We start from the raw sequence: 16,552 nt of genomic DNA, 5'->3' as shown, positions 1-16,552 counted from the left end.
TTGGTTACTTTGCATGTATCTGCAGGATTTATAAAAGACATCTGGATTACTGAAACAAACCAAAATTGTGGTTTGAGAACTATGTATCATCTCAGCAAAGAAGACTTCTTCCCCTCACATTTTGATAAAATGAATGTTGCTTCTGCTGTGAGGTTTTTTTCAATTAAAACAGCTGTGGGATTGGAGAAGGCAGTAGCTTTAAAAGAGATAAGCCCTAATGCTCTTACAACAGCATGGTGGATAAGATTTATATGTCAGTGGTTTCAAATGCTATCCTCTAGATGTAGAAAGAACTCAATTTCTGTGACAAATAAAAGCAAAAAAATTGAGTTACTTTTTGAATTTATTAATGTTATACAGCTTATAGAAATTGGTAAAGGGTGGAAACCATTACATACTGGTTTGATTCTTTCTACTTTATCAGCCATACAGTTAGCAGAGGCATGTTTTCTGAATGATTTTCAGTTTATTTTGATGAGCAGATTGACACAAGATGCTCTAGAAAATGTTTCTCAGATATGCAGAAAAAGCTGGTTTGAGGCCAAGTGCTTTGCAAGCTGTGAAAGCATTAAAGCTTATCTGTTTATCTCAGTTTATATCTGACATTAAAAACTCCAGTTATGCTACTGATTCAGATATTTACTTATTACACTATGCAAAAGATGAATTTGAATTTCTGAAGGAGAAAAAAGCTTTAGAGCCTGTTACCATACCAGAAGTTTCTGATCTATCTCTACAGAACCTCACCCGTAGTGAGGAAAATAACGTCTGTTATATTGCAGGAGCTGCAATAAATTCTGTTTGAAAAATGCTTGTAATTCATGCTCACAGTTTCTCTTAGTTTGTGAGCAAAATACTCCTTCCATTGATGAAAATAAGCAGTACATAATTAATTTTGCAAATTTAGGTGGGCTTAAATGTCCTCCAGAAATTTTTAAATTGTGCCTTCTGTGTGAAAAAATAATTCAAAATTTTCGAGACGAAATAATACATGGAAATGTAACTATGGATGTGGAATTTGTTAATATGATTTGTAAGAAAGCAGGCAAGGTAAATATTCCCTCCTGTTGCAATATCAAAACAAAGATAATAAAATATTATTTGACTGCCCATGGAATTGATCTCAAGAAGCTTCTTCAAAATAAAAGGCAGCAGTGGCAAAGTTTTGCATCTCCTGCTTTTAAAAGGAAGAAAGTAAACTAGAATCTAATCAAGAGTTTAAGAAATTTTTGCTGTTCAGTTCTGTCTGTAAAAAAGTAGAGTAGTTGTCACTGAAAAAATTGCTGCTTGTCTCTTCGAATAATAATTAGGCCCACCAACAGCTGAATGGTTAAAGTTACTGAATGCTGGGAGTTCCATCTTCTGTTCTATTTCCGAACAGGCTGGCTGCATGGTTGGTTTTTTTGTGGTTTTTCCCCATGTGTAATGTGAATACAAGCCAGTTCTCCTTAGAAAGTCCTCTACAATAGAAGATCTCATAGTCAGCTAAATCGGATTTACTTTTGTGTGACCTTAAATGAGGCATCAATTGTGAATCTGTTTTGGCATGTTATTAGGAATTTTGAATGAAACATTTATTGCTGTTGTGAAAGAATGATCAACTGATGTTTACCTTACTAATCAATGTCTTATAGTATTGTAATGGCTTGCAGGATTTTTCATAATGAGATGTTGCATATGTTTTACTCTTCTTTTTTACCAAATAAATAGAGTATGTTCCTAATCAGACATTTCTTCTTTTGTACCAGGGTTATATGGTATGATGTGATAATTTGTATTTGTTTGTAGAATACATAACAGTATTTTTTGACATTCTAATAGAACCAGTGTATTTTATTTATTTACTTATTGCTTTAAAACAGATTTTGAATCAAGGCTTACTTCCCATCCCCCTTTGAGTATGCACATAAAACATGTTTAAGCTATATTTATAATATCAATGAGATATATGTAAATGAAATAAGTCTCTTAGTTTAGCTCCTTTAATGGAAAAAGAACAAAATAAAAATGATATACCTTGAAAACAAGAATACTATCTGAATAGTGTTGGCTAAGATTTATTCAGATGGTTTTTTGCATTTATTCAAACATCTCCACATATAAATGAGAATTAATTATATTATATTAGTTTTAAAAGTAAAACTAATATAATATCATTCTATATAAAGCAGTTTGATGCATAATGGAAAAAATTCAATTACTGCAGTATGTTTTAATAAAATTTGAATATAATAGACTGAATTGCACTACATTAGACAAAAAAGCAAAACATTTTTATTTATTTATCTTTATTTTCACTATATGTGTTTGTCACATGTTTGTTACTAGAGGACTTATTTTATAGATTTGAAGCTAAATAATATTTTTATGTTTTTACTTATGCAAATTAATTAATAAAAAGAACTGTGATTTAAGTATTGTCTTTGCTGTGATATAGATTGAATTTTATTATGTTATGGAATTATCATTTAAATATTCAGATATGTGTAATATTAAGAGCATATGTATGTAAGTATAATTTTTCCAAGTATAATAAAAAGTAACCATCAACAACAAATAAACTTATAAGTAAATAGTATCTGTAAATTCTGTATGTAAAGGTATTATTTTTATTTTTATTTATTTGTGTGTGTATTATTTTAATATTGTTTTTAGCTAAATAAAGAACAAAAAAAAAAAAAAAAAAAAAATTAATGGAATTTTTTACTCTATTAAATCTATGAATCCCACAGTCATCTGAGCATTGAAGTAATTTTTATAGCATTCTGCACTTCATTCTAAAAGCATTATAATTTAAAGGTGTATATCCTGAATCAGTATTTAAAATCATGTAAAGTCATGTAAAGTGTTTAGCAGCTTTTTCTGGAAACACACACAAAATAACATTTTTAACAAATTTGCTACAGTAATAGACGTTTGATTCCATGTGAGCAAAATTCAATAACATATTAAAAATATGTTATCGAAATATAACTTCGATCGACTGACATAAAAAAAAAAGTTTATAATCAAATCTATCTATTAATAGAACTTTTTTTTTATATTAATGTTTAAATACGTAACTCGAAAACATAGCGATTGCAACGAAAAGAATAACAGACAAATCTAGCAACATAACCCAAATAACTTCTTATCTCCACATTTAAATTTAAAATCGACTTCAAGATGCGTAAGAATAGAAGCAAACAAAAGAAAGAATTTTATTTACTTAACGCGAAGATTTACAGGTGTTCTTCATACTCAATACAGAAGAATTCTTGAAAAGATCAGAGTTACTCTTAAAAATGAGAAAGCACTCCAGGACATCAACATTAAAATACTAATAATTCATTGCAAGGGCAGCAGCAAATACTATCACTGATAAAGGTACTTCCTTATCTCGTATTTATTGCCGCTTTTGATCATATCAATAAATGTACATTTGAATATATTTAAATATAAAATGGAGACATGACAAATGTGCCTGCTGTCTCGGGGTAGAAAGACGTGTATACGGTAATCACCAATAACTATAAAGTTAAAATGCGTAATTATTTTCAGAACGCTATAGAAACGTTTATCGAGCCGAGTTAAGCATCTGGATTTTAAACGAAGAGTACATGCAAGACTCTACAAAAACATTACAGAATTACAAACTTTTTTTTTTTCAACAACAGGGTTACATATCAAGAAGGTCCATTATCAAAAAAACTTAGTACAGATAACTTAAGAATTATAATATCAGAAACAAAAGACCACTGCGCAAAGTTGGAAGCAAGGTTAATTCATTAAAATTATAAACTGATACATTTTAATGAAGTTGAAATTATCGACCTTCCTCATGTGTATTCGTTATGATGATAATTCCAATAAGCACGGTTATATAATTAATAACATTTTTTAATTATTATTTTAGTGATGATACATTTACTTGAAAGGATTCTGACGAGCATTTTAAACTTTTTAAAAAAAGCTATTTCGATGTCTCAACTCCTCCCTTGCTTTCTGGTATATTTATTGAACTGAACTGCGGTGCTTAACCACCAGGGTGCCTGGGCGCCATAGCCCTACCCCTCATCGAATAACATGATAAAAGTTTCGAATTATGAGAAATATAACTGAATGTGCTAAATAATTTAAATGAGCAAGAGTTTAAATTCATAATTGCTAATAGTTAAATAAAATTTTTTTTCCTTAAGTACCTGATTACTAATCCATACATAATTAACTATTTTTATGAACATAAAAAAAAAAATTATATCCGCTTCCTCTTCGTCTCTTGGATATAATCTTTTACCAATTTATGTGTTCCTTTCTAAAAATACATTTTACATAAAAGAAATAAAGACAGCAATTTTCAATGCATGAAACTAATGCTCGGTATTTATTTTATTCGGTTTTAATAATTTTTAACTCTTCCCTGTAATCTGATTATACTTAAGAAAATTTAAACAATCTAGATACGGTGGCTTAACACGATTTACATCTTTTCTTATAAAGAAAAAATGTTGAACACTTTTGTTTTCGGCACTTGTTTACCTTCAAACTTCCAGACGACTTCAGGAATTCTGAAAAACATAAACAGGGCATTGCTCCGTAAATTCCTAGATTTGCACACCCATTGACCGTCCGGAAAAGAAGGGGAGAGACCCCCCATAATCTGCCTCCTCAACAAATCGATGACGTTTCAGTATCGACTGCACCTTTTCTGGCATTTTGCCAAGAAGTTGTATCTTATCCTATTATATGCAGCAGTAACTCATGTCGGAACCGTAATGGGAACGAAACGCAAACCAAGCTTGATTTAATCTTTTATTTACTATTTTTAGCAATACTAAAGTAATATTCGTGTTAAATGAAAAACAATTCCCCCACCCTTAAACTTCGAAACTGCGACAAAATGTCTTTCTAAATTTGGTTTAAGAACTTTATTTTTGCAATTAACTGTTTAATACTATGAAATAAAATAAATTTGAATTATTAGTCTGTGCATTAACTGAACTATGTACAGTAGTTACACTATAATTTGAAGAAAATAAAGTAAATATCAGGTGACTTCTTAGAATGTTATATTCCTTAAACTGATTTTATAAATTTTCAAAACAACTGAGGAAACAAAATCCGTTAATGAAAACCTTCCCTGTTCAGTTTAATAACCTCGAATGCTGCCTTGAAGAAAAAATGGCGAATATCTCAGATGACGAAAACGGATCTGCATAGTTACTTCAGGAACGAGAATCCAAGAGAATTGGCGTTTGCGAGGGGAGTAGGGGGATAGAGTTCATGACCCCGCTAAAATCGAGAAAAATGTGTTTTTGAGTTGATTCATAATAGGTAAATAGTTCACCTGGTTTTGGCATTGATGCAATACTGTATTTTATAATTTACCTGTGAACCCCCAAATTAGAAAAACTAAATAAAAATTCCTTAATTATATATTTATATAATTACTGATCTCCTGAATTTCCCTCCAAAAATTTTTCTGCAAATGCCCGTGCCCAAAATATTTTATGAAAAATTAATTTTATTGATTATAAAGCTACATGTACATTATGCAAGCCCGCATGACAGATAAAAGTCGGCTCGAAAGGAATAAAAGGAAAAACCGTACCGCATTATTTTTCCAGCCAGTGTATTCTGTGAAGATAACGTGAATTGCTGGGACTCTTGTTTCTGTTTCATTTTTGCATATTTTTCATTACATAATATTTTTCTTAAAAGCTATTTGTTGGAATTTATATGTCCATACAACTAACTAAATGGATAGTTAAAATTCATTTTTAAATTTAAAAGTTCCTTCATTGTTAATGGCTGTAATCGACCTCGTTCTGGAGATTAAATGTTGTTGATAGCTGAAATAACTAAAATGATCTCTGGTAATGCAATTTAAAGGCTTAACGGCTAAGCTAATCAGCAAGACAAATAATCACATTTATTTTATAAAATCCTAGACGTCAAGTAAACCTATTTATATAAACATCAAGAAGTCGGCATTCACTAGATGCAGAAACTGAATTGGATATGCCCATCTTTACCTTCCATCCCTCTTTAAAAAAGCTTATGATAAACAAAAATATAAGAAACTATTTGTTGGCATTTCACAGAATACTTTGTGAATAATAATGCTTCTCTACAGAAAACAAAAAAAAAGGTAATTCCATACTGATTATTAAATATTTCTTTAATAATAACGTGTAATTTCTCTGTATTCCACAGAAATAATTAAAAATATATATACGCCAGCCATTAATTTATTTCAAAAGCAGATATTAAATATTGATAAAATTAATAATTTTAGTAATTTTTTGCGAGCTAATTAATATTTGAAAAAAAAAAGAATGCAATGAATATTCTCCAGTAGGACGACTCATGATTCCAGTTAATTTCGTTTTCAAATGGTGATGGCGATTTTTTAATGTTCTATCCTATCGTACTGTAATACTTTTACTGCATTTTCATAAGAATAATATAACGTATAAAGATTATATACTGAGCACTCTTGATCTCCCCTCCTTCCTGAAAAATGAGAATGGAATATATATAATATGAAGAATATATCGTATGAAGTGAATTGCATATCATCTTTTGAAAGGAACTGCAGTCATAAATTTGGGAGGTAGGTGACTGAGTGGTTAGGGGAGCCTACTATGGTACCGAAGCCCCGGGTTCAAATCCCGGAGAAGATATGGATGTTTGTAAATGTACAGTGTCGGTGCAACATGACGGCACTCTAAATATGCGGCAAGCCGAAAGTCCTCTCGTATGGATTGATGGGAGTGGAAAGGGGTGGGAGACCTACGAACCCACCCGAGGTGCATTCCCTCAAAACTGGGGATGGAAAATAGAAGTCCAACCTCTCTTCGGATTAGGCTCTGGCAACCATTCTTCCATGTAATATGAACATGACAACAACATTTCATTTAACAATATGAAATTTTTTAGTATGCTAAAACTCTTCCGATATCCAACTTTCAAACAATATTGTTGCGTTTTTTTTTCCTTCTGACACCAGTTGTAACGTTATTTTCTTCCCTCACTTCCCGTTCGTAAGGGGTTCGTGTGGATTTGGAGCGAATAAAGACGACAGCACTTGTTGGAATATCGAAACGCATTTTATTGGCCGGTATTAATCAGGACAGCTCCAAAATCTCGTTTACAGTCGTCGAACTGTTACAAACACGCTGACACGATCAGCGACACAGCTTTCAGGTTATCAAGCTATCGCGGTGGAAACAGCTTCACTGCAAAGCACCACATTACAGCTCCCGACTCTGCTCGGTCCTTCTCGGAACTCCACGTACTCTCAAGGCTCTCACGCTACAACTCGCGATACACTCGTCGACACACAGAACACAGCTCCCGGCTCTTCGGTTCAGTCGTTCCCGGAGCTTAAAACACTCTCTCGACGAGGCACTAACCGCGATACACTAAGAGACTCCTTCGGTGAACTCGACGACCCACTCGGCACTCACTGCCCGGCTGTCAACTCGATCGACTCGAGACACTATCTCGCACTCACTGCGAGACAGCAGGGTTTACCTAGCTTTCGGCTGGTGTTTGAGTACATTCTGTGCTAAACCGGTAAGAATTCGTACCAGAAGGTTCTCCATCCTTCCATGGCATATCGCCAATTTTGTCGCCAAATGGGCGAATTCTCGCCAAATGTGGCGAACCTACCCTAAACCTGCTTTGCGAGAAAGCTATCTTACCGCGTCTGGACATTTCGTAACAATATTTTCAAAGTAATAAATCAATGGTTGAAAAGTGTAAGTCGATCGATCTAATAACGAACTCAGGAACAGTCAAAAGGATGAAAATAGCAAACCAAACTATGTATTGCATTAGGCAATTCTAATTGTTTCAGAAGAAAGCTACCTTTCCAAATAACATGTAACAACATATATTTAAAGCGATAAGAACAAAATTCACAACTTACTTCTTACTGGGATTTCGAATGGCTGTGTAATTTATTTTACGAGAAAAGCACATTCATAATCATACGATTCAAAAGTTTTACACAGATTAGAAATTTACTGCTTCAGAAAGAATAACCATTAAAATTAATTCTACTGCAATAATTAGACGAACGGTATTTCAAAATTCTTTATTTCCATGAGAAAATAAATGAAGATTAAAAGTCCTTTTGCGTAGACGCTAGCGCCACTTGCCTTTACGGACTGGAAAATAAAAGTTCAATGTATGTAAAAATACATTAGTTTAAGGATACTTGAAAATTAACTTCTTGCAAAAATAAAATTCAGTTCTTTTACACAGATAAAGAAAACTACTTGAAAGTTAACCACTTATAGAAAGAAAATACCACCAAAGAAAACAAAAGTATCTAGCACTCGGAAAAACACTTGCGCCTAAGAGTTTATAAGATCCAACCATATTTAGCGAACACCAACCAAATACATAGTATTCTTGTGCACATTATACAATAGATTATAAATGCATAACCGATGGACAGCAAACGGATTATCGATATAATGAACGCAACCATAATGATAACATTTACATAATAAATCAAAACGTACTTCCGGAACAGCAGACATTTTCCAAATAACATGGCAGTGTAATCATAATTGATACGTTTTTCATCCTTTTTACAAATGCGTCATTTCTTCAAACAGGGAATTTAAGAAAGGATAAATAAACTTCAAGTTAATGCAACGCAGGTGACAGACAACTCAACTCATGGGCAGCCTGCCAAACCGAACATCCTACTTCACAGTTGTGGAGCTATTAAGAAATCGAAACGTCTTTTAAACGCCCAGAAGTAGAAAATAAGTAAATAAATAATAATTATATTTGGGGGGAAGGAGACAGGTGGAAGTAGAAATAAACAGGAAATGGCCGAGTTTTGCCGTCATAGTCGAAAACATGGTGAGAACAACAGCTCGTTCAACGCATTAGTTACGTAGGTGGACGTTAGCAATACACAAAAGTTCTTTCTGTAACTACGTAACTGCTTTATGGTTTTTATAATATATACAAAGAAACACAATAAAAGGGAAGTGCTGATTCATGTTTAAGCTAGAGATTTAAATTTTTGAAACGAAATACCTGCTTGCGGTCTGTTTTGGTTGGTTTCAGGCAACTAACTCATTTTGCGTCTAGTCAAATTAACTTGCTTATTAATTAATCCATTACTTTATTTGCTTTTAGATAAAATGCTTAAATATCTACAATTCACAACGAAATGGCTATATCCGTTTCACACGAATATTAAGAATCAACTGCATAATCAACTTTGGACAAGAATGGGCACATCTGTTGTTTTCAAATGGAGTTCTCTTAGACTTTGACTATCGCCTTAGGCTTATAAACGCTTTAAATTTTACAGAGCTCCCAAATCACTTACAGTTTTATACTACATTACTCCATTCACAGTTCTTTTCCTCAATATATATACAGGGTATCCTTAAATTCATAGGTCAAATTTTAAGGATAGGTAAAACAAAGAAGCATTTTTTGTACAGCAATGGGAGGTCGGATTGGGCTGGCTGCATGGGCGTTTTCGTGGTTTTCACCGTGTGTAACGTGGATACGAGCCACTTTCCCTTAAAAAGCCCTCCACGGGGCATCCCTCCCTTTCCGTGTAGTGCCCAAGGGTTGGAGCACGTAATAAGCAAAAAAAAAAAAGGGAGGTCGGAAATGAAAAGTGTAGGTAGAAAAAGTAGAAATGGTGACGAAATGAAAAAAAGCTGTTTATCTATATATCAGAAACGTTCGATCATTAAGAGTGATAAAATCCTGGTAGTATCGATTCAGTGATAGGGGTATACAGTGGGCAGTAGAGTGAAGCGTCATAAACAGTTAAGCTGTATGTATTTTTATCAAAGATTTTTTTTTTTTTTTTTTTACAGCAGACGATAGGTTTAGAGATTATCTTAAAAAAAAATCTGATGTGTACACCACATGACTTCCTTGTATTGGAATATTAAATTATACGCATTTTTTCTTGCATTTCATTTAAACTTATTGGATTGAATTAAATCTACTTCGCCGACAGCGCATAAACCACAATAGAATAAATGCATTCTTTAAAATTCACTCTAGTATTTGTTTACCATAGCGACACTCTGGCGCTAGATTCACTTAACAGTATTAATAATTATATAACAGTTAACTTATATAATAATTATATAACAGAAACTAAGTTAACTGTTATATAATCCAATAATTTAATAATTATATAACAGTTAACTTATATAATAATTATATAACAGAAACTAAGTTAACTGTTATATAATCCAATAATTATATAACAGTTAACTTATATATTTCATTCATATTATAACTCAGAATGCACAAAATTTATATCATTTAAAGAATAGAATTATCTAATCGTTGCCACATGTTCTATTCAAATACTATAATAAAGCTGGAATGATGCATAAAAGAAATTAAGCAAACAAAACAAAAAAGAAACAGTTTTTCACCGACGATTGAGTATTTCTCATTTAATTAATTCAGTTCTCACTTCGCGAGAAGGCAAAAATACATAAAAACTCAAAATATCTATATTAAAAATTACGAAGTAAATCTCAAACACTTATTTCCTCGAAAAAATTCCAGAAAGAATTAAGCATGATTTAATTAATAATAAATGAATGCGTTATCTTTGTTGTTGCGAAGCTAAGTTTCTCTAGATTGGCAACAAATCCACTAGTCTATTTCAAATGTAAACATCAATGGCCGCCATTTCTTTGTTTAAAAAATTCTTCTTTGTTTTTTAAAGGCTTAGCGGCAGTTAAACAACTTTAAAATTGCTGATAATTCTAAAAATATTGCACACAGATTTACTAAAGGCATAAAATCCTTAACCAGAAGATAAAAACAACACAATTCAATCATTTTTAAAGCAAAAAATGTACAATTTACAAACATATAAGAGTAAAGAAACTGAGATCACTGAGCCGGGTAACAGGGTGGATATATATATAAATATATTTATATACGTTTGGCGCGGCCGATTGCAACCAAAATATGAGGTGCACATCTACATGTTATAGCAGTCCTATATACAAAATTTCAACGTTCTGAGGCTACTCGTTTTTGAGTTATGCGAGATACGTACGTACGCACGTACGTACATACGTTCGTACAGACGCCACGAAAAATTATCTTCAGAATTGATTTTAAAGCAGTTTTATAATTTTTTTGAAGGAAAAGAGTATTTTATTCTGTCCTTAAGTACAGATATCACGCAAAAACATCGTTAAATTGCATTCGATAGCGGTCAAAATGGATATTTTCGTTGAAATATGCTGCCTGAAACTTTTCGCAATTACAATACTTCCTTTTTACTTCGTACAAGGAAGTAAAGAAAAGAGAGAGAGGGGGGGGAGGCTGAATTTTGGGGAAGAAAAGTATTGAATATGGAGGTTTATTTAGTTTGCATTATTAAATCGTCAGAAAAGCAATTTTATTGAGTTTGAATACACTCTCTAAGAACGCAGACATATATCTTATATACAAGGCAGCGAACTGTTAAGGAAGAGTTTAACGTTGTACCATGAACTTTTCGCGAATAGGACAAAGACGGATATCAAAATTTTTCTGCGTATCCACCACCAGCTTTGCAAGAGCGGTTCATTCCATGTCAAGAGACCGAACGCCGGTTGCTCCAAACATGTACGAGTTACAGAAAAAGAACGTATTCTGAGAAGGGCTGAAGATAATCCAAGCACTAACACAAGATCGATTGCACGAATTACCGGCGTGAGTAAAAACACTGTATGGAAAATTCTTCACGAAAGCCCTTGAATGCAGATATCCTCGACGCGTACATTTCTGTCGTTGGTTTTTGCAGCAAAGTACATTCACTCCGAGCTTCTCTGAAAATGTACTTTTCGCAGATAAGGCCACCTTTACGAGAGACGGAGTTTTTAATTTGCACAATTCCTGTGTGTGAGCCATCTCTAACCCACATGCTGCACGTACGCATACTTTCCAGGAGCGGTTCTCTGTTAATGTGACGGCGAATATTGTGAATAATTTCCTTATTGGCCCATACTTGCTATTACATCGACTCAATGACATGAAGTGTCGAATCTTTCTGGAAAAGGTATTACTGGAATTACTTGATAGTGTTCCAGTTGCTGTTCGAAATGCCATGTGGTTTCAGCACGCAGGAACTCCAGTCTATTTCCGCAATAATGCAACTCAATGCCACCTTTAGCCCTCGATGGTTTGAACCAGGTGAACCATTCGCTTGGTCAACACGTTCACCAGATTTATCAAGTATAGATATACTCTTTTTGGTACGTAAGTACCTTTTTTTCTTAGGGGAGACACTTCAAGGCGCTTGTCTACGAGACTCTAATTGGTTCTGACGAGGACCACATTGCAAAACTTTCAGGCTTTGCTGAAACTTCGTGAAACACCTGGTATCTTCGAAGGGTACGCCAATAAGTTGCTAACTTTACCAGGCCTGTATCGATGTTGGTGGTGGCACATTTGAGCACTTTCTGTAATATTATGCAAATAAAGAGCTTTTTTTTTTTTTTTTTTTTTTTCCATTTCTCAGTATTTCCTGTTTTTCCGCCTATACTTTTTATTTCTGACTCCAAATTGTTATATAAAAAATAATTCTTTATATGTATTTAAACCTACCCTTATAGTTTGGCCCATGAATTCAGGGGCGCCTTATATATATGTTTTTAGAAAATAAGCTTTTTATTCAAAATTCCCAAAAGCATTAATGATATCATGAAAAATAACAGATATAAAGCATTTCATGAGAAACCTAATAATTTGTAGCTTTTCTACCCAAGTTAAAACAAATGCATCTGACCTTTCTAAATCTTTTGTTTTCATGGTTTCAGTACATTACGTACTGCATAACAAAATGTCGTATTGTATAATAAAATATCAAATATCAACTCATACATTCAATTTCATAAGCAAATATATGACCTACATAATCAGTAAAATTGCGTGTGACATTATGAGCTATGTGACGGTCATACAGATAATGACTGCGAAGGTTTAAATTCATTTACAAATTGAGGCTTCAATAAATAACATCAGTTGCCAGAGGGAGTGTAAGGAAATTATCTAGTAGACTCGTTTAGAAAAAAGGGGGCGGCGAAGCGAAATTAAAAATTTTATTCCCGCTTTTAATATTTCATTTTTAAGATTCAAGTTTGAAAAAAATATATTAAAAAAATTATTTTTCAGTTAATAGGGTTTCATTTAGCAAGAAACATAAACGCCGGCGTGAAATCTTACTACTTGGAAGCAACCCTAACGATACGTAAAACTTTACGAAAAGAAAAACTATTTTATATATAATGAACATAATAACATTGTCTAACACTGACAGATTTGTGTAATTCTCTTATATTTTCTTAAAGCTAAAACAGATCCTTATGCACATGACGAGAATGAAACTGTTATTCTCCGGATATACATAGCGATTTGTTTTCGCTTAAAATACATTAGAGAGCTCCACAAATTCGGCATCGCGCTCAATATTGTATATATAACCATAGTCCAGCTGTTCATGGCACAATATAAATAATCTATCACGTTAAGCGCTTTGGGGCACATCTTACAAATTAAGTCCCATTAATAGATAAGTATGAACTTTACATATTACGGAAGAATCTGGTTACGTCCGGTTAACTGAATATAGCAAAGCTCAACTGCCTGCTCAACTCTAGGGCTAACTGCCTAAGAGGAAAGATGCCTTCGTGGACGACTTTCTAAGGGGGAAATTAATTCGTATTCTCGTTACACAAGGGTTTTCGCTCGCCTTTGTGTAAATCAATTCCAAAGTTCAATCACAAGTCTTAATCGTACGTAAGAATTTCCTGAGACATGGTTATAGGATTTGACTGAAACAAAAAGACTGATAAATGATAAAAAAAACTCCATCAATATTACTCAAAGAGTTTGCTGAGAGAGAAATGCAAGCGTAAAGAGGAAATAAGAGCTTACGTAAACTGCATGTATGGAATTGAAAATGTGCTAAATATAGTATGTCGCAACCTAAAGCAGATTCTGAACCACTACTGAAGCAATTTAATTATAGTAAAGCGCACCAGGGCTCTTTACTTAAGGAAAGGAATGCTTTCGCAGTGGATTTTCTAAAGTAATTTGGCTCGTAGTTAAGCTATACATGAAACTCCGATATAGTCAGAGTGTTGATCGGGATTTGGTACGCACAGCCATAAAAGAGGGGGGGGGGAAAAATCCCAAATACTTACCTTTTAAAAGCGTTCAGTATGATGACTCGTTGACTATGGTTTTCTATACTACTTGACCTACATTTTAGATTAAAATCTTATCAAAGTATTCAATGACATCTGTATGCAATTTAAGTTCTTCCAATAAACTGCACAACTTTCATCATTTTTATAACTGTCTGCTGTCAGCTTCTTTTCCACGAGAGAAGGAAGAACTGCTTAATGTTTCGTCTGAAACGCAGGGACTCAGTTGCATTTATAACTGGGCCATTCCACCCAGGCCTTGAACTCCGACATCCGAATGGAAAATTCGTGCTGAATAAGGGTGGAGCACAATGCTTAACTTGGCCGACGTCCTATACAGTAAAAGTTTCTGAAAAACATTGTATCAACCGCCACATTTCGTGGTCAGCGACGTGGAACAAAAGGGTAATAGACCTTATTCAAGGCCAAGGTCAGCTCTTATTTTCTGTCAGACAGGTATGATGAAGTTACTTTTCAAGAGTTTCAAATTCAGTAACCATCATTTCGAAGCTGTAATTTGTAAAAGACACTATAAAGAATGATGCATAGTTTCACCAAAACAGAAATCCTATCTTTCGGTATAAATTACAAAGAACTGTAGTTCGGCGCGAGGTTTGCACCCCGAGAACGGGCTGGCTGCATGGGCGTCTTCGTGGTTTTCCCCATGCGTAACGTGTATACGAGCCAGTTTCCTTTAGAAAGTCCTCCACGAAAGCACCTTTCCCCTTAGGCAGATAGCCCTCGAGGCTTTGCCGTAATCACATAAACCAAACCTAATCCATTAATATTTGATGTGTTGTACATATTCCATGACTCTCTCTGTCGATACATATATAGACGAAAATCGTTACTACAATATGCTTCAGTACCAATTTTATGCTATATATTAGGGCATAGTATATCCTATACACAAATATACTACGTATGTAAGTGTAATGAATGGTTCAATTATTCTCTTAGATGTTCGTCAAGAATTTTAACACAGCACTCTATATTTTAGGAGACTACCGAAAATGAAAACAAGATCCCAATAATCAAGTGATATAAAACATTAATTGCATACGACTAAGATACATGCAATTCACCATCTCCAGGTGGATCACCTTCTAAGACGACCGCCCGTCAAAGTTAGCAATATTTCTGAGAACATCGATACTAAAAATCAACTTCCAAATATAACCATAGTATTTATGTACTAACGCTGGTGCATGACCTATACGTACTAACGATACTACATATGTGCTATGGCCGGCTTATGTCAGCTAGGTGGACTGGGGGCTACGCCCGTCAATACTAATACTAATACCACTTAGGTGCAGTCTGGTATTTTTTCGTAGATTTAAAAAAAATTATTTATCGGGTGCGCATTTCACGACATTAAAAATGTAATAATTATAATAACCCAAACTATGTACATTTATTGCAATTTGGCAAATATTATTAACATATTAAAACATACTTTAAATACAAATTTTAATTATTAAATAATGATCGTATGATAAATTTAAAAAACATATTTTTCATGAAATCCTTCTCTAAGTTTTTAGCGTTGTTGTTCTTCCTTATGTAGACAGTGATCTGTTTTATTTAACAAAAATCAAATAATTGCAAAAACTCAGCACTACGCACCTGACGCGGCAAAGCGCTGCATTCCTGCGAAAATTTTAATGTAGTTTTTTCCACTGTTGGCTCATTGCACAAGCGATATTTTATAATTGAGTTAAAGGCAAAAGATATTGCGATTTGTCTATAAAAAAAGTTGCAGTTTGGAATACAATTAAAGGATCACATTTGAAAATGGCGACTTTGCTTGATCGAAGAACTGTTATGAACGTGGGCCAGAGCTTGGTGTACGGAAAAAAATTGGTGACTTCTACTAAGGAGATTGCAATACCATGTAAGTATCACAACCACTTTCACAGAATATCAAAATCATGTGAAACTATGGATGATCACCTGTGAGGAGATCCAATGTACTCCAGCGTACGAAATAAGCAGTTCTTATGGGCAAATTTCACATCGCTTAGTGAGCTGAGCCTTATTCCCTTATGCACACATGAAATAAGTGACACTTGAACTGATCAGCCCGTACGTTAAATATATATAAATATAAAAGGACTGCATCTCGCTTACATGATTGGACTTACCATGGTTAGACAAAATGCTTTCCGCTTTAAGCTGATGAGAAAACTATGTATTCTACATTTACGATTCTTCAAATTGGAATTTTAATATTTTTTTGAAATATTAATTTGAGCTAGATTCGATGCCTGTACAGCAGGCACAGCCGTAGACAGAGTTTTCAGCGCCCCGGGCACAACTGAAGATTTCGCGCTAGTATCCGTTTGTCA

At 33.7% G+C, this 16,552-nt stretch overlaps 1 protein-coding gene across 6 annotated transcripts in view; it reads right to left on the bottom strand.

Annotated features, from left to right (window-relative positions):
- The window catches only part of LOC118194145 (growth factor receptor-bound protein 14-like), a 248,475-nt gene that overhangs the window by 95,670 nt on the left and 136,253 nt on the right, over positions 1 to 16,552 (bottom strand). Inside the window, exon 1 of one of the 6 annotated variants that reach the window (XM_085806548.1) lies at positions 8,517 to 8,681. The exons of the other annotated variants lie outside the window; for them this stretch is intronic. The gene's annotated coding sequence lies outside the window, so the exon portion shown is untranslated. Of the gene's footprint in view, positions 1 to 8,516; positions 8,682 to 16,552 lie in introns of those variants that run through there. 6 annotated transcript variants of the gene reach the window in all.

Source organism: Stegodyphus dumicola, chromosome 12 (genome assembly GCF_044657685.1).
Source record: "Stegodyphus dumicola isolate Sdum_Otavi_A_Nest chromosome 12, ASM4465768v1".
NCBI lineage: Eukaryota > Metazoa > Arthropoda > Arachnida > Araneae > Eresidae > Stegodyphus > Stegodyphus dumicola.
This window is presented reverse-complemented; position numbering and strand designations above follow the sequence as displayed.